Consider the following 18,679-nt stretch of genomic DNA (forward strand, 5'->3'; position numbering starts at 1 on the left):
GTGAAAATAGCCACATAAAATTGCTCTGAACAACAGTGGTAAAATCTGCACATAACAGGTACACGCAGATTGTACTGTTATGTGCAGTATTCCAAAACTACCCTCTAAATAGTTCTAGTGTACAATGTGCATAGAGTTTGTGTTAAATAAAAACTACATCACAAAACCATATATACAGAACTTGTGGCAAACTTTAGCAGTAATATACAATTTTCAATGTTTTTAAAGTAGAGTAGAATCAACTTATCTTAGTTTTCATTGCTTACCAAAGGACAGGATCCTTTAAAAAGAAAAATGCTGTGGTCCCCCATAGTGAATTTCAGAAGGGGGTCCCACTCTGTTGTATTTGTCTCTGCCCTATCTCTCTCATCTCAGCCACCAGCTCCTCTTATCCTATTAAAAATCTTTGTGGACCCTTCTACCTTGCCTGTGCTGCAGTTATAAATGGCAAGGGCAGACCAAAGACTCACCCAGGCCAGGGCCATTTTGTACAGAAGAAATAAATAATAGCACTGGCCTTGGTCTGACTGTGCCATTTATCAGGGGCAGCTCAAGGTAATCTGCCACCTGAGGCGAGGGATGAGATGGCAAACCCCCCCCCCCCCCCGCTCCGCCTCGCTCCCCTGCCCCCCATCCTCCTGCCTTCAGCCACCGCCGGCCTGGCCTCTGGCAGCGGCGCACAACAGCGCCCATTGTCCCTTCAGCCGCCACCGGCCTGGCCTCCGGCGGTGGCGGCCCATGACAGCGATCTTCCTCCCTTCAGCCACCGCGGGCCTGGCCTCCAGTGGCTGCCGTGCCGGTGGCGGCCCGCCGCAGCGCGCCTCCTCTCTTCTGCCGCCACAGGCCTGAGTCAGCAGCCGCAGTAGGGACAGGCAATGTTAGGCAGGCACCACAGCAGCATTCTGAGAGGGCATTTTTTGCCACCTCAAAATTGTGCTGCCTGAAGCGGCCACCTCATCCTACCTCATTATAGAACCACCCCTGCCATTTATAATTGCAGCACAGATGTGCAGGAGTGACCGAGGATCACTCCTGCCCCACAAATATTCTTCATAAGGACAAGAGGAATTGAGGGAGATTGAGGGGGAAGGCCTGAGAGTGGATTTTTTTCTTTCTCTGAAGTGGGTGGCTGAAATTTTTTTTTTATTTTTTTTTGTTGTAGAAATGAATTGAAATAAAACTGGAAATTGTGTTGAAATTTTCCATTTCATGTCAAATGAAGGCAGAGCCCTAGAAATGTCCCCCTCTAACACCACCCTCTCTTCCAACAGTGGCAGCACGTATCCAATGCTCTGAGTCCTATTCTAAAGAGCCTAATCTGTATATAATATCAATCAGGTAGTATTTTATAACCATTTTATTTAAATGTGCACACATTTATTTATTTATATAATTGTATGCGCTCAGTCCACTGTTCTTGGCAGTTCACAGTAAAACACCCTTAATTAAAGTTAATTGCAGCAAAACAATAGATATAAATACATTAAAAAATTAAAAAAAAAATTAAAAATACATTAAAAATGTATTCAATTAACTAAAAATAAACTTCAACATGATATAAATGTGGCAAACATTAAACACACTCCACCTCAGGCAAACTTAAAACAATTGATTTAAAACTAAAATGCATCTCAGATTGTGAGTTTAGATTATAGATCCTGATGATCCTGCATCAACAAATTGAGCACTGTCTGCTGATTCTTCTCTAGCTATTAAAGGATGGCTTAAAAAGTGAAAAGGTGAATTTTAAAAGCCCAGTGCACTCATCAATCAGAAGATGCACGCACAAATTGGGCTTACATGCACCCAACCCTATTTTCAAAACTCAGAGATATGCACAGCCCAGGTTTATTGCGCACCTCATGAAGGGGCAGGATGTGAGTGTGATCTGGGTGGGGCATGGGCATTCATGGGCAGGGCCAAGAGATGTGCACGTATCTACCTACTCGCCAGGGTGCACGCCCAGGTCCCCTGCTGCATACATTTACTTCTGCTATGGAGGAGGTGTAAGTTAGAAGAAAAAAAAAATCAGCTGCTTCAGAGGAGTTTAAAGCAGGGGTGGGCAAACTATGGCCCACCGACAACAGATTTTTCCGGCCCTCCTCCTCCTTCTCTTCAATTTGTCCCACAAGATCTGGCACGCCAGCACCTTTGATGTCATCAACAATGACCTGGTATCTCAGGCCTTTGTTGATAACTTCGACCTAGATGTAGGCGGCCAGAGATGACATCCCCCTCAGAGGGAACAGCGGGGCAGGAAGAGGAAAAGTAGCAGGGCAGGAAGAGGAGGCACATTGCCCAGCTGTAAAGAGGCCCGTGCAGCCACCAGTGGACCCCACCCTACCTGCGGCAAAGAAGAGGCCACTGATGGACCCCATCCCACCAGTGATTAACAAAGGAAGAAGCCACTGGTGGACTCTATCCCACTGGCGGTGAAGAAAGGAAGAAGCCCTTATCTTCAGTTCACCTGGAGGTGCAGAAGCTGCATATCTGCATTGCTGAGTGAATAGAGCCCCTCTAATAGTAGTCTATGCAGGGCTCATGGTATTTAACACTTGCTAGGGAAGCACTTTCTCTGTTCTGATCTCGTGATACATGAGATCAGCATAGAGGAAGTGCTGCACCCGTGAATTTTCAATATTGCGTGGCCTGCAGAGAGGAGGAGCAGCAGAGTGGCTTTGATGATGGATCGTCTCTTCCCTGGCATATGGCGGCGGTGACAACGGCATCAGAGGAGCAAGAGAGGCTCTGAGGTTGCTGTATGTGTTTGTGAGAGAAACAATGAATGAATGAGTGCCTGCCTGGAGGTCTGTGTGTGTGAGAATTAATGGGAGCTTGCCTGGGGGACTGTGTGTATGTGAGAAAATAAATGGGAGTCTGCCCAGAGATCTATATGTGTGTGAGAATGAATGGGAGCTTGCTGCGGTTTGGGTTTGTGTTGTGTGTGTGAGGGAGCCAGTGAAAGTCAGTGCAGGTTTGTGTGTATGTGGGTGGGTGAGAGAGAGAGCAATGTGTGTGCATAAGTAAGACCACATATGGGTGAAGGAGAGCATGTGTGCATGTGTGTGTGAGTGAGAGAAAGAGAGCATATGCATGTGCAACAACCCCGCCTCCACCCCACCCTTCCTCTCTGCTAGCTAAGCCATGACAATCTTGGGGAATCTGGAAATCAAAAGTTCCCAGAAATGGAGAGCAGGGAATTTTTTAAAAATCCTTGCTAGTTTTAATTATTGGATATTATTTTATGTGTCTGTTTTGAAATACTTTATGGGTGTTTGGAACATTTTTATATGAGTTTTTAACTATTTGATGTTATTCTATTTGTTAAATGTTTTGAATTATTCTTTTTATTGTATGGTTGCTGTTTTGGTCCTCTAACTCTGGAGTATAATTTCTAGTGTAATTTTCCCTCCCCCGCCCACTCACGGAGTTTTGTGGGAGACTCCGGCCCTCGGCTCTGATAAGCAACAATAAAGTGGACTTCTTTAAAAACAGTTTGCCTAGCCCCGGTTTTAAGGGCCTGGGGTAACTGAGGGGATTGCAGGCTATTAAACCTGGGGGGGGGGGGGGTTTAAGAGGACCTTGCTCATAACTGGACGAACTGGTGGATGAACTGGTGAAACTGGCAATGGTATGGACACATCCCCCCCTTTTAGAATTTTCTGGCTTACATGGTAGACATCATATTTATGCACCTAGGCACGCACCCATTTAAAATTGGGCACACATGTACACATACGTGCGCCCAAATTATAAAATCACCCACACAACATTTTGAAAGTTAAGGTCCCTGCCTTTAAATCTTTTCTGAATGTGGTCATAGATGTTTCGTTTTTGATATCCTCAGGTAAGGAATTCCACAGTAAGGGGCCAGCTATGCCAAACAATCGTTCCCTAAATTCAGATAAGTGAATCAGTTAGGAGAAGAATATCTAAAAGATTATGGTGAGATGATCGCACTAACTAGGTGAACAGTAGATTTTTAAAACTGTATTAAAACACTGTGGAGCCTAAACATAAAATACTTTATAAATCGACGTGAATATCTTGAATTTAATCTTCCACTCTATCGAAAGCCAATAGAATGCTGTCTATTTAAATGGGAATGTGCCCCTTATTTTCACTTTGGTGCCATTCTCCAGGTAGATGGTGTCATTTTTAAAGTTTTGAGACCCAGGGCAGGAACGAGTGGGCTTCAGGCCTGTACTTAATGATCTTACCAGAACTGTGGGAAGGGGGTAAGTGGAGACTAGGGTGGAAGCTCCTCAGCTTTGGCATATTTGAACAGTGGGGAAGGGAGAGGATGAAAGAAGGCCGAGACCCTGGGCTGGATTACTTTTGTGGGTCAGTAGTGGAGATCAGAGGAGCCTGGGGAGATCCCAGCTAGGCCCAGCCTCCGGGTTAAATTATGGCAAGGTGGGAAGACACTGTCCGGCTAGCAAAGTTAGACAGATAAACTTATCTGGCTAACTTTGGAGGTATATTCAATAATTAAATTTCACTATAGCTGTCTAACTTTAGGACAGCTATTTGGCCCGAGCAACATAGGCGGTTATTTTCCAAGCTGTGTTATGGGCTTTTTGCATGCGAAAAGCACCATAACGCATGGTGCAATGCTAATTTAGAAAAGGGGTGGGATTTCTGGCCAAGTGGACTGGCTTCACAAGTTGCGAAGCCATATCACACAGTTTTAATGCAGCTAATAATTACACCTTTTTCAAAGGTGTTAAGCTATGCGATATGGCTTTATCACACTTTGTGATGTTTTCACACATAGCATCATTAGTCTTTTGAGAGAGAAAGAGAAACGGAGAGAGAGGTAGAGAGTCCATCAAGCTAGGTTGAGAGAACATTGTACAAATCTCATCTTTTGGTGAGTTTCCTCACTCCGAAGGACATCAAATCTCTACAAGAGTGAACTGTTCTGTTCCTAAACCTCACCTCGAGTAACTAGGTGGTCCTCCTATAGAGGCACCAAAAGGAACAACAGTCAGACAGGGGGCTCCCGAGCAAGAACAGGCCAAAGCCTGAAAGGCCGTGTTGTGTTTTTTTTAAGAATGTGAACCCTGGGCTGAGATGAGAGGTGTCTCCGCCCACAGGAAGGAGCCCTGAAAGCCTCACCGTCAGCAGGTGTAGTCTCAGTGGCGTGGGGCACAGCTGTAGGAAGAGACTTTATTATGAAGAAAGGAAAAGTAATGTCCACAGAGCTGGAGATATAATAGTACAGTTCAGATGCAGTGGGGAATACCCAGAGTGATGCCACAGATGAGAAGATCCGGTAGTGACCCGCGGACGGGGTAGGTCGGGGATCCGACCTGATGAGTGTAGGCACCTCAGGAATACAGATCCGGTAGTGGCCTGCGGAGCGGGGTATGCTGATGATGTCTGTACAGTAGATGTTGAAGAACTGGTAGAGATGCCGGAACCCGGAAGTGGCTCCCATAGTTGGTATGTCAATACTCTACAGCACAGGAAATGCTGAATAGCTTCTACTGGAGGAAAGGTGGCAGTGACCCGAGGCTCAGGGTAGACCATGGAGAATCCTCAATACAGTTCGTAATGTAGACATCAGTAGAGGTACTCACAAGAGGTGGTTCCAGGAGAAAGAGAGACCCAAGACGCAGGTCTGGTAGCAGTCAGGCAGTTACGCCCTCCGAGGAGTGGATAGCAAGGGATGCAGGGGAGCCCCCGAGGAACGGGTACTCAAAGCATCGGATGCCAAGACCAAAGTCAGGAACAGGAAGTCCGCGAAGGAGGTGGATTCAGCAAATGGGAACTCCTTGCTAACTCGTAGAAGGCAAGGACCGGTCAGGTTAAATACAATAACGGATTGACGTCATCAGGAGCAGACGCCACTGAGGTTCCTGCCATGACATATACAAAGGAGGCCCTTGCACGCATCCGTGCGCCTAAGTAATTCCGGATCCAAGATGGCGGTCATCAGCACCCACGCTGTCCTGGGAACACTGGAAAGGTCGGCAGGGATTAGCAAAGACCATCATTCTTCCCAAACTTGAAAATGCAGGGAGAAAAGAGGTGAGCATGAGAGATTGCAGCCGTCTGCGACCGACAGGCATAACACCAAGTCCAGCACTAAGACTGTAGAGGCATCATGGAACAGGCCGAAGTCAGGGCAGGTGGCAATCAAGGAGCAGTGGCAAGGCAGAGATCAAGTCCAAGAAATGACCAGTAGTGTGGTCTGACAAAGCAGTAGTCTGGACGAGGAGATGATCAGTAGTGTGGTCAGTCAAGGCAGAGGTCGGATCCAGGAGAAGATCAACGGCATAGTCAGGCAAAGTAGTGGTCGGGTCCAGGAGAAGATCAAAGACGTAGTCAGGCAAAGCGGTGGTCAAGTCCAGGACAAGATCAATGGTGTAGTCAGGCGAAGCAGTGGTCGGGTCCAGGAGAAGATCAAAGGCGTAGTCAGGCAAAGCAATGGTCGGGTCCAGGAGAAGATCAGTCCGTAAGAATAGCTGAGTAGAATGAAACACAGGAACCAGGAGAAGATGAAACCAGGATCAGGAACACGGAAGGAACAGGAATCAAGTACACGAGGAAATCACCAAGGAGGCAACAAAGTACACATCCAGCATGGAGACCTGTTGCAAAGGTGACTAGCAAGAGCTGAGCCCGGCCTTATATACCAGAGGTCAGTGAAATCATAATCCAGGGCCACGGGTTAGGTTCCCACAGCGGCCCCTTTAAAAGGAATAGAGATGCGCGCACGCGCCTAGGGAGGGGCGCCAGGACAGCAGCGTCTCTCTGCGAACCACGTGGGGAGGCCAGCCATAGAACACTGGTGTCAGCTATAGAGACAGGAGCACCAGGGAAGGCCTGTGGATGGAGACAGCTGCCCACAGCCATGAGGGAAGTGGAGCCAGACGCTGGAGCAGGCAGGGTAAGACGGTCTGGCCATGGGCGTGCCACAGCTAGCACATGCAATACTGTCTATGTATGCTTTTGCCTGTGAGATTGTGTGTATGCCTCTGCCTGTGTGTGTGGAGGGGGGGGCAGGTGACTATGTATGTGTGTGTGTGCTTGTACCTATTTGTTTGGTGGAGTCTGTGTGTGTGTGTGTTTGCTTGCATGTGTGTGTGTGTGTGTATATGTGTCTGCCTGTGCCTATGTGTGTGTGCGTGTGCGTCTGCTTGAGTGTGTGTGACAATAAGAACATAAGAACATGCCGGGGGAGAGAGAGAAGGAGGAAGGAGCGTGGGCTCTCGGCTACCCCCTTCCCCGATACCTGCCAGTAAGGAGGGAATCCTTGTGGTCATCTGTGAGCTTTTGCAAGCTCTTTTCGAAGGAATCCCCGGGACTTGGGAACAGCTGTGGCAGGCTGAGAGGACGTGAGCACGTTGGAAGGGGCGTGCCCATCCGTTTAAAATCATCTGTGGGGCGGCGCAGACGCCTAAGCCGCGCGCGCCGAAGGGGCGCGCGGCTTAGTCTGGCTTCGTCCGGGTGAGTTTGGGTGTTTGGCCAGGAACTTTGTTTTTGCTTTTTTTTCTTCGGATGGGGAAGAAAAGGAAAGCAAAGACTTTGACTTCATCTCCAGTACCTCAAGTGAGTACCGGCCCAATGGATCAACATGTGGTGAGGCAGAGGGTTGATCCGAATCAGGACGTAATTGGGAGCCTGTCGTTGGCCTCCATTAGTCCAGGAGAAGGACCAGCATTACCACCGCAGCCTTGTAGGAGCCCATCCACTGAACTGGCGCCAGACCTGGTAGGAATCCATCCCTTGGAAGTAAGCTTGGTTTCTCAAGCTGAAAACCAAGGGATTGAAAAATCTTTTATTGAAGTTTTATCTGGAGAACCTTTACCAGTTCTTTCTAGTAGCATTGTAAGAGATATTATGCCTGACAATGTTAGATTAGCCGATGTATGGAAAATTATTTCAAAACTTGATAATAACATAGCTATAATGAATAGATCTTTATCTACTGTGATACATCTTAATACTGAGAAGATAAATGAGCAAGGGATAAAAATATCTGTATGTAAAAAAGAGATTGGAGATTTGAAAGAGAAAATGCAAACTGTTCATTCATCTAGTAATACATTTATACATGATAGTTTAATTATCCATAAAGAAATGGAACGGATGGAAAATGCTTTGAAATTAAAAAATCTAAGATTGGTAAATTTTCCAATTACCCGACTATTGTCACCTCTAGAAATGTTTAAGAAATTTCTTAGAGAAGTATTAATGTATGAAGATAAGGAATTTCCATTATTATCTAAAATATATTACTTTATTAAGAAAAAGGAGAGAAATGCTCCGGATGGTGTGGCAGAGTCTCCCCCAAGTATAGGAGTGTCTACCTTCTTGGAGGAGTCTCTGGACATAATCGGGAATAGAGCTACTCTCTTTATATCTTTTCAGTCTGAACAGGATAAGGATAGACTATTCAAAAAATTTTTTCTTTACAAGGATGTCTCTTTTTGTGGAGCTAAAATCCAAATTTTCCCGGACGTAGCTAGAGCCACCCAGGCAAGGAGGACAGCTTTCCTTGCTTTAAAATCACGTGTGGTGGCACTGGGGGCGTCCTTCTTTTTGAAATTTCCGTGTGTTTGTTATATTAATTATAAAGGGAAAAAGTTTGGTTTTTCAGACCCGCTGCATTTAGAGACTTTCTTGTCAGATAAGTTGGTATCAGAAAGTTGAATTAAATTGTTTGGTAAGGGTCCTTAAAAAGAATTAAAGTATCCATCCTCCTTATATTTGTTAATCTTGAATGGTCCCTAGGGATTAAGTGGGGCCAATTAGATGTTTCTTTATTTGGAATAATATGGAAGATCTCCCCCTATTATGTTTTATGTACACCAATGAAGCAAAATATTATTTGGAAAGTAATTTTTGTCTATGATTGCTTTGATTGTATAGTGTACATATTGGTAAATGTGTTTTCATGATGTAATAAATGAAAAACTTAATAAAGAATAAATTAAAAAAAAAAAAAAAAAAGAACATAAGAACATGCCATACTGGGTCAAACCAAGAGTCCATCAAGCCCAGTATCCTATCTCCAACAGTGGCCAATCCAGGCCATAAGAACCTGGCAAGTACCCAAAAACCAAGTCTATCCCATGTCACTGTTGCTAGTAATAGCAGTGGCTATTCTCTAAGTCAACTTAATTAATAGCAGGTAATGGACTTCTCCTCCAAGAACCTATCCAATCCTTTTTTAAACCCAGCTACACTAACTGCACTAACCACATCCCCTGGCAACAAAGTCCAGAGTTTAATTGTGCATTGAGTAAAAAAGAACTTTCTCCGATTAGTTTTAAATGTGCCACATGCTAACTTCATGGAGTGCCCCCTAGTCTTTCTACTATCCGAAAGAGTAAATAACCGATTCACATCTACCCGTTCTAGACCTCTCATGATTTTAAACACCTCTATCATATCCCCCCTCAGTCGTCTCTTCTCCAAACTGAACAGTCCTAACCTCTTTAGTCTTTCCTCATAGGGGAGCTGTTCCATCCCCTTTATCATTTTGGTCGCCCTTCTCTGTACCTTCTCTATCGCAATTATATCTTTTTTGAGATGCGGCGACCAGAATTGTACACAATATTCAAGGTGCGGTCTCACCAAGGAGCAATACAGAGGCATTATGACATTTTCCATTTTATTCACCATTCCCTTTCTAATAATTCCCAACATTCTGTTTGCTTTTTTGACTGCCACAGCACACTGAACAGACAATTTCAATGTGTTATCCACTATGACGCCTAGATCTCTTTCTTGGGTGGTAGCTCCTAATATGGAACCTAACATTGTGTAAAATACCTCCCCCGCAAGGCCCCCTTTACTGTTCTTTAGGTCTGGGCTTTAAGGGGAAGCGTTGATGAAATTCTTTAAGCGGGGGGGGGGGGGGGGAGGGGGCCTGTATATTGTGAGCTGACTCCCAAGACTTTTCCTCTGGCCTATAGTTTTTCCAAGAGATTAGATACTTTCCTCTACATCTTCTGGCATCCAAAATTTCCTTGACCTTGAATTGTGTATCATGCTCCACAATCGAGGCGTTGGTTGGCCTAGTCTTCCTAGTGGGCCATGACAGAATTGCTGGTTTGAGAAGTGAAGTATGGAATACATCGTGGATGCATAGAGTGGGTGGCAAATGAAGCTTGAATTCAACTTTGTTGATTTGTTTCTCAATGGAAAAAGGACCAACAAATCTAGGTGCGAATTTCAAAGACAGTGTACACAATCAGAGATTCCGGGTGCTCAGCCAAACCAAATTGTGTATCATTTAGGTAACACTTTTTCCCTAAATGCATCACCTTGCACTTGTCCACATTTAATTTCATCTGCCATTTGGATGCCCAATTTTCCAGTCTCACAAGGTCTTCCTGCAAATATTGTTTTTCCACAGTGCACCTTCCATTGTTCTGGGTGCTACCTGGTGGCCACAGAAGGACATGACAATGTGATTGACCAACGACACAAGTATTTTATATGCTGTATATAGATAGGTTATAATGAAAGCTGAAATTGTAGGAAATTGTCTTCTTTTCAATTAAAATTCAAACTTTTTTTCACTTAGAATGAAATAATAATTCAGCTTTATCACTTCCTGTTAAAACTCATCATCACTCAAATTCTGACATAAATCTTTAACCATTCTGTTCATGTGGGGACATTCCAGAATGTGCATTCAATAATCCAACAAGAAAATTTAGCAAGCTTTCAGACTAGGTCCTGGCTGCCAGAGATAACTTGGCATCAGACCCAGCCTCCAACCACTTCCCACTCAACAGGGTTTGTAGCTGGGGTAAGGACTGAAAAGAGGGAGATCAACAGTTTCTGTGTGGTTTGAACCACACAATAAAATACTCCCTGCCACTGGATAGTGGTTTTGTGGTGTTGGAACTCAGAGATGAGAAGTCTTGCTTCAGAGAAAATAGACAAAGTTTCCCCACCTTTGTTGTCCCCACAGTGAGAGGCAAGGACCATGTGGGGATTTTTTTTTCTATCCTGGTACTGGTACTTACCAATTGTTCTGGGACTTTGTGGTCTGGGTTCATATGCCGGCCCCCTCACCCCAGGGTTGTCTTGGATTGGGGCCAATGTCTGAGGTTCATTGTTGCAAGACTACGTCTGCTTCTGCTGTCTGCAGTGCAAGGATGTGAGCCAATCAGTTTACTTGCATGGCGCTCCTGGTCCAGGGGTACTTACTCCTGGTGAGCTTCTTAGTTTGGATAGTTCTGCCTGCTTGGGGTGAGGGGTCAGTTCTCCTGTGGTATGGAAGCACCGGGAGGCTGGCGAGCTATTTCTCGTGCAGGGTGGATCTGGCATTGCACCCCTTGCTTTAGCTGCAGGCTCTACTTAGGAGGCTCTAGAGAGGCTGGTAAATCAGCAATTGTCAGGATCCGTGGAGGCATAAAATTGAAGGTCATGCCTTACTAATCTATTAGAAAACTTTGAGGGTGTGAATAAGCATGTGCACAATAGTGAGCCAGTAAATGCAGTATATTGGGTTTTCAGAAGGCATTTGATAAAGTCCCTCCTGAAAGACTCATGGGAAAGGAGGTGATGTCTTACTGTGGATTGATAACTGGTTAAAAGATGGGAAGCAAAGAGAAGGACAATGGTCAGTTTCCCCCAGCAGAGAGAGGTAAATAGTGGAGTGCCTTGGGGACCTGTTCTGGGACTGGAGTTATTAATGATAATGAAAAGCATTCAATGAGTGAAGAGATCAAACTTCAGTTAACACAAAAATAATCAAAGTAGTTAAAACAGACAAAAGGAGAGATCATGAAAAGATGAACAAGCACCTGCCAGCATGGCTAAATGATGCCGTGAAAGAGGCTATGAAAGTCAAAAGGACATCTGTAAAAAAATGAAAAGCAGGGCCTAATAAGGAAAATAGGAAGGTGAATAAGCACTGCCAAGTTAGATGTAAAATAGTAATGAAGCGGGCGAAGAGAGAATTTAAGGGGAGTCTGGCAAAAAGGCAAAAGCTAATAATAAAAATCTTTTCAAGTACATTAGAAACAAAAATCCTTTGAAGGAGTCAGTTGGGCCATTAGAGAACCTCTTGGTAGGAGGTTAAAAGAGATGCTCAGTGAGGATAAGGCCATTGTAGAAAAGAAAGGCCAGATAATCCTGGCTACCCATTTTCAAGAGAACAATTTCCAAAGCCATTTGCACAGATATACAGAGATTTACTTGAATAAATCAACTCATCTGAAAAATTGCTCAGAGCGACTAAAAGGCATACACGGGATTCACAAAATTAAAAAGGGGCACACCTTTGTGTGTGTTTAGGTCAGGTAAGTAAAACAGCGTTTGTATTTGACATTTGTACCTGCTAGCCCCCTCCTTGGCCAATCGCAGGTTGGCCAAGGAGGGGGCTAGCAGGTACAGGCTAGCAGGTAAAGTACTCGTTCTAAAAACAAGTGTTTTTAGAACGAGTACTTTACGCCATCTTTTGGAAAGGACTGATCCAAGATGGTGGATTAGCAACACCACACTGAGCGACTCAGATTTCCTTTTGAGAATTTTACCTGTTTGTCTTAGCGATTATGCTGCATTCGGGTCGTAAGAGACGGGCCAGGGAGAGTCAAGCTGTAGAGGCCCTCCTGGTGAGTCTGATAACTGGCCCGATGGATGCTCATGTGGTGCGCAGAATTGTCTACCCAGGAGAGCAGTCGCTGGAGAAGGATTGGGAAGGTGCTGAAACAGCAGACCTCCTCCTTGACTCAATGACATCCTTATCACTGGTGGAGAGAACACCCCCAGAGAACCCCACAAGAAAGAGAATATCGGAGCAGGAGACTCCCCGGGCGCATGCTGATGATGTCAGTGGCCTAGGAGGAAATGGTAGGAGAACTGTGATTGAGGTTGCGGTAGAGGCTGAAGTTGTCAGTATCTCTGGAGCAAATACAGTGAGAGGAATGATACAACTTTCGGAGGAACAAAGTATGGACAGTTCGGAGTTATTTAAATTCGAAATAAAAAACATTCCGATGGTAAGACCACACGTTTTTTCATTTGAAACAATATGGGAGGGACAGAGAGTAAATCCTCTCTCTCTCGCAGGGATCCAAGATGGCGATTGTGATGCAGCACTGAGAGCGTGGAGCTTTACCTCTGTAATTTTTTCTTAATCTTACCTTGCGAAAATGCCACATTCGGCTAGGAAAAGGCGTGCACGGGAGAAAGCATTACCTGGGGCTACTCCCGAAACGCCAAATTTCGGCCCGATGGACGCCCATGTTGTAAGAGGAGCTCGAGCATCGGAAGAAGAGTCGCGGGAGCAGGGAACGGGGAAAGAGGAGCTGAGTTCCCTGCCAGACTTTGATGTCACGCTGTCCCCGATGCAGAGAGAGGCACCGAGAGATCCTGCGTTGCTGCGGGACCCGGATGGTAACCCGGAAGCCCAGCAGGATGAAGTTTCCAGCAGGGAGAGCCGGCCAGGGAGTTTGCCTCCGGCTTAGAAGAACAGCCTGACCGGCTTGAGGCGCACTTCGGTAGCACAGACGAAGGTATACTGGAGTCAAGTCATATGGAAATGACCTCCACACCACAACAGATAAGTGTAAAAGTTTATTGCCCTTTAAAGCCAACACAGATAACATTAGAATCTCTATGGGAAACAATGGTAGAGCTGGGCAATTTAATGATACAACAGACTGAGCCTTTAAAAAAGAAAGTTGAGGATCATGAAGTCAGAATTAAGTCCCTGGAAAATACTGTAAAAGCTATAGCTGGTCAAGAGACTGAGAGGAAAATCTTTTTTGAATCGGTTAAATATAAGCAAGAACAATTTGTGAAAGACAATATAACACTGCTAAATAAAATTGAGAGTATGGAAAATCTGCTGAAAAACAAGAATCTTCGAATAATTAATTTTCCAAAGGTGGTTCATAAAACCCCAAGAGAGATGTTTTGTAAATACGTACAAGATATTTTGAAAATACCTCCTGAACAAATTCCTCCGTTAACTAAGGTATTTTATATACCAGGAAGAGACGATTCAAGGAAACTTTTGGGAGCAACTTCTAACTCTCAGAAAGAAGTATTCAAGGAGAAAATTGAAAATATAGGGTTAAATCTTATGGACTTCTTGGAAACCTCAGATCAGGCCCAAGCACAACCTGCCACCTTGATAGCAAACTTTGCGTTAGAGATGGATAAAGATTGGATCCTGAAACTATATTTTAAACATCGTTTGGAGAAATTTATGGGTTTTCAAGTGAGGATATTTCCTGATGTATCAAAAACCACACAGAAAAGAAGGAAGCAATTCCTGTTATTAAGACCACAGGTTCTACAGATAGGGGCAACCTTTACATTAAGATTCCCCTGTCGTTGTTTAATTAAGTTTAGAGATAAATCCTATTTATTTTTTCTACCCTCACAACTAACGCAGTTTGTATGTGAAAATTCTGTGACTTAGGGTGTTAGTCATATGCATTAATCCGCTCCAAAACCTTGGAAGGTCTGTGTTTGTCCACCCTCATATATTAATAAGCTCCTGCCAGTGCTAAGAGTGAATTTAAATTGATTTAAGTTTATGATGTTCACTTGGATCTTGTATTGTGGACTTGAAATTGTATACATGGTCTTTTTCTTTAAAATTTGGATTTCTTGATAATGTGTTATGAATGTATGTAATGATATTGTCAAGAGATTTTCTTGATGTGAATTTAAAAATTTAATAAAGATTAAATATATAAAAAAAAAAAAAAAACAATATGGGAGACCTTAGTTATTCTGAATGAGAATATTTCATCACAGTTAAAACCTATGGTTAAGAAAATGGCTGATATGGAAACTCAAGTAAGAGATATACAGGAGGAAAGTATAAAAAAAGAACGTGTTTTGGGTGCTGTTAGTCGAGATATTGGAAATTTAAATGAACAACATTGTGCTTTGATTAAAGAGAATCAATTCCTCAATAGAAAAATGGAGAATCGAGAATCTTATTAGAGGAAAAATTTTCCCAAAGTACCACTAGTCCCAGTGAGAGAGATGTGGAATAGATATGCAACAGACGTTTTACTCATCAAACTCTTCCTCTTTTAATAAAGATTTATTATATAAATACCATTGATGAAAACAAAATCTATTGAGGGACAAGAATTCCAAGTATTAACCCCACTAAATGTCTCTGAAATTCTTGAATCATCTGATACTACAGAAGCTCAACCTGCAACCTTTGTTATATCTCTCTTACTTGAATCAGACAGAAATTGGATTATGAAAATGTACTTCAGAAATCATAGAGTTATTTTTGAAGATGACAGTGCAAATATTCCCAGATGTAACCAAAGAAACCCAAAAAAGAAGGAAGCAATTCTTGATTATGAGACCTAAATTGTTACAAATGGGAGCTACATTTATGTTAAAATTTCCCTGTAAATGTTATATAAACCATCGCAATGTTAAGTATATTTTCCATGATCCATCACAACTTACTAAATTTATTTATGATTATTGAAGAAGCTAAAGGACAGATTTTAAAAGCCCTACGCATGTATATCCAGCTGGATTTCCACGCTTAGGGGGGGTTACGCGTGCCGAGCCTATTTTGCATAGGCCCGGTGATGCGCGCAAGCCCCAGGAAGCACGTATGAACCAGGGCTTTGTGAAAGGGGCAGGGCCGGGACCGAGGCCTCCGGCCCAGCAGCCAAGCCGGGGGATCGCACACTGGCTGAGTGCCGGTGTGCGCAACCAAGCCTGCCCAGTGGCAGGCACAACTTATGGAACAAAGGTTGGGGGGGTTAGGTAGGGCTGGGGGCGGGTTAGTTAAGGGAAGGGAGGGGAAGGTGGGGGGCATAAGGAATGTTCCCTCCGAGGCTGCTCTGATTTCGGAGCAGCCTCGGAGGGAACAGGAAATGCCATCGGGGCTCCCCTAGGGCTCGGTGCGTACAAGGTGCACAAGTGTGCTCCCCTTTGCGCGCGCCGACCCCGGATTTTATAACATGCGCGCGGCTGCGCGCACATGTTATAATATCGGGCGTAGATTTGTGCGCGCCGGGTTGTGCACACAAATCTATGCCCACACGTAGGTATTAAAATCCGGCCCTAAATAGTTAGTTGTATCACCTCAGTAAAGCTGAATTGTTCTCTAAATAAGGATACAATCCCTGCATGCTAATGTTTTCTTATAAGATGTTTAATATTTTCCTTAAAATTGCCTTCACAAGACTTGGATATCCTCATTTGAGGGCTGAGGTATCAATGACATGATAATATAGATTAATATTTGGGATGTAAAATTACATACTATTGAAATGTCTTCTATTGTTTGTTGATAATTTCTGTTCGTCAAGGTATATGCTTGATTGTATAATTGAAAATTTGCAATAAATAAAACATTTTAAAAAATTAAATAATAATTTTGGAAAGGACACTACCTGCAGAGTTTGCCTTTGAAAACTGGCTGCAAAGTATATGCAGTGAAAGTACCCTTGGACTTGCAGCTATGCAGGCTACTCATTGCCCCCTACCCCCCAAAAAATCTATACAAATGTGTATTGCTGGAATAAGCTTTAAAATGTTCTTGTTTACCATTGGTGCATCTTGCTTCTTTATATTAATTATGATTTTCTTCGACAATGCTACATTTATGATATCAATAGAACTTCTGTAAATTGCTTTAATACTACATTATTCTTCAATCATTTTCTCAAGCATTTCAAATACCTTATCTGCTAATCCATAGACATTTATAATGTTATCTTGTTTCATGGAAAGAGAGGCAAATGAGAATATTGGACTAGCATAATATATTTCTTGACTAGCTTTCAGGAGCAGTTCATTAAGTCCAAATAAAATGAGCAGCTAAAAGAAAAGAATTATGTTACCTAAATATACAAGCGAACTACAGATAGCATTAAAATCAGGCCGATACAGTACAGTGCGCTCCGTTGGAGTGCACTGTTAACCCGCCAATGGACGCACATTTTCCCTTACCCCTTATTCAGTAAGGGACCGAAAACGCGCGTCCAACCCGCTCAACCTAATAGGGCCCTCAACATGCAAATGCATGTTGAGGGCCCTATTAGGTATTCCCGCGCGATTCAGAAAAGAAAATGTGCAGTCAAGCCGCACATTTTGCTTTCAGAAATTAGCGCCTATCCAAAAGGTAGGCGCTAATTTCTTCGGGCATCGGGAAAGTGCACAGAAAAGCAGTAAAAACTGCTTTTCTATGCACCCTCCGACTTAATATCATGGCGATATTAAGTCAGAGGTCCCGAAGGGTAAAAAAAGTAAAAAGAAAAAAAAATTTTTAAATAAGCCGGCAGCTGTTGGGTGGAAAACCGGACACTCAATTTTGCCGGCGTCCGGTTTCCGAGCCCGTGGCTGTCAGCGGGCTCGAGAACCGACGCCGGCAAAATTGAGTGTTGGCTGTCAAACCTGCTGACAGCCGCCACTCCGGGCCAAAAGGAGGTGCTAGGGACGCGCTAGTGTCCCTAGCGCCTCCTTTTGCCTGTTTCTACCACCGGGCCTCATTTAAATACTGAATCGCACGCACAGGCGAGTGGCCTGTGCGTGCGCCGGGAGAGTGGGCATCCTAAATGTTAAGTCATTTAATGGCTCATTAGGAGTGTGTGATAATTTTAATTTTGAATATCTTATGGTCTTGGATGATTCTGCATTTCTCTTTAGGCCTGGATTTTGTAAGGTTGCAGAACTTACAAAATCCGGCGATAATGAGGGGCGGGGTGGCGAAATGGGGGGCAGGCCTGCGAAAGCCGGCAGCGATCGCACCGAGGAGGGGTTTTGCACCCAATAGCGCCATCGTAAAAGGTGGTGCTATTGGGCGCGAAACTGGCGGCGAAAAGGGCCCTTACCTTTTCGCCGTCAGCGACGTCTTTGCAGCGTCTGCCCCGGTGCTGCCCTGACTCCTCCCCTTCCGGTGCGGACGCCGCCCAGAACCCGCCTCGATCTAGGTATCGCACACAAAAAGGGACTTTTTGCGTGTGAAAAGTCTCTTTTCGCGTGCGATCCCTTTTGAAAATGACCCCCTTAGTCTCCTTACCATAAGCTCTTTGATGCAGTAGTCTAGTCTTGAAAAAGTGCCCCAAAGAGGTGTACTGTGATGTGTTATCTGTGGGTTTGCTTGGGTTTTTAACTTCATGAATAGGGTCAAAAACTGAGACTAAATTGCTAAAAAAAAAAAAAAAAAAAGAAACCCAAACTCTCAGTTATTTGAATTCTTTTTTATAAAATGTTCATTTCTCAAAAATAATTTTTGATTGAATCTTTGAAAAATGCTTACATCAAGGATACTTTTGAGTGTTACAGCCAATAAGTCAAAAACTGGCTTGGTTATGTTTAATGAGAACAATTTTGTCACTTTTCCTCTGAGGACAAAATTAGCAAACCAAGCTTAAACAAGCCATATTATTTTACTTTACCATAGTTATGAGTAGAAAATATGACAAAACCTTTACCTCTCTAACAACCAAATCCTGCACTTACTTACAATATGGTAAAGTCACTTTTATCTCTGCAAAAGGCAGCAGCACTTGTGTCTTGAAAATCACTTCATCCAGATCCTAACATCTGTAGTAGCTTTCACAATATGCACACATCTCTTTTCTCCTCACTGCCTTTCACACGTCAGTGCCCTCTCTAACATGCATCTGCACTTACATACAACTCATCACTCTAATCTCATCTGCCATTCATATCAGTACACAACATAATTCAGACATGAAAT

This window comes from Rhinatrema bivittatum, chromosome 1, assembly GCF_901001135.1.
Source record: "Rhinatrema bivittatum chromosome 1, aRhiBiv1.1, whole genome shotgun sequence".
Classification (NCBI taxonomy): domain Eukaryota; kingdom Metazoa; phylum Chordata; class Amphibia; order Gymnophiona; family Rhinatrematidae; genus Rhinatrema; species Rhinatrema bivittatum.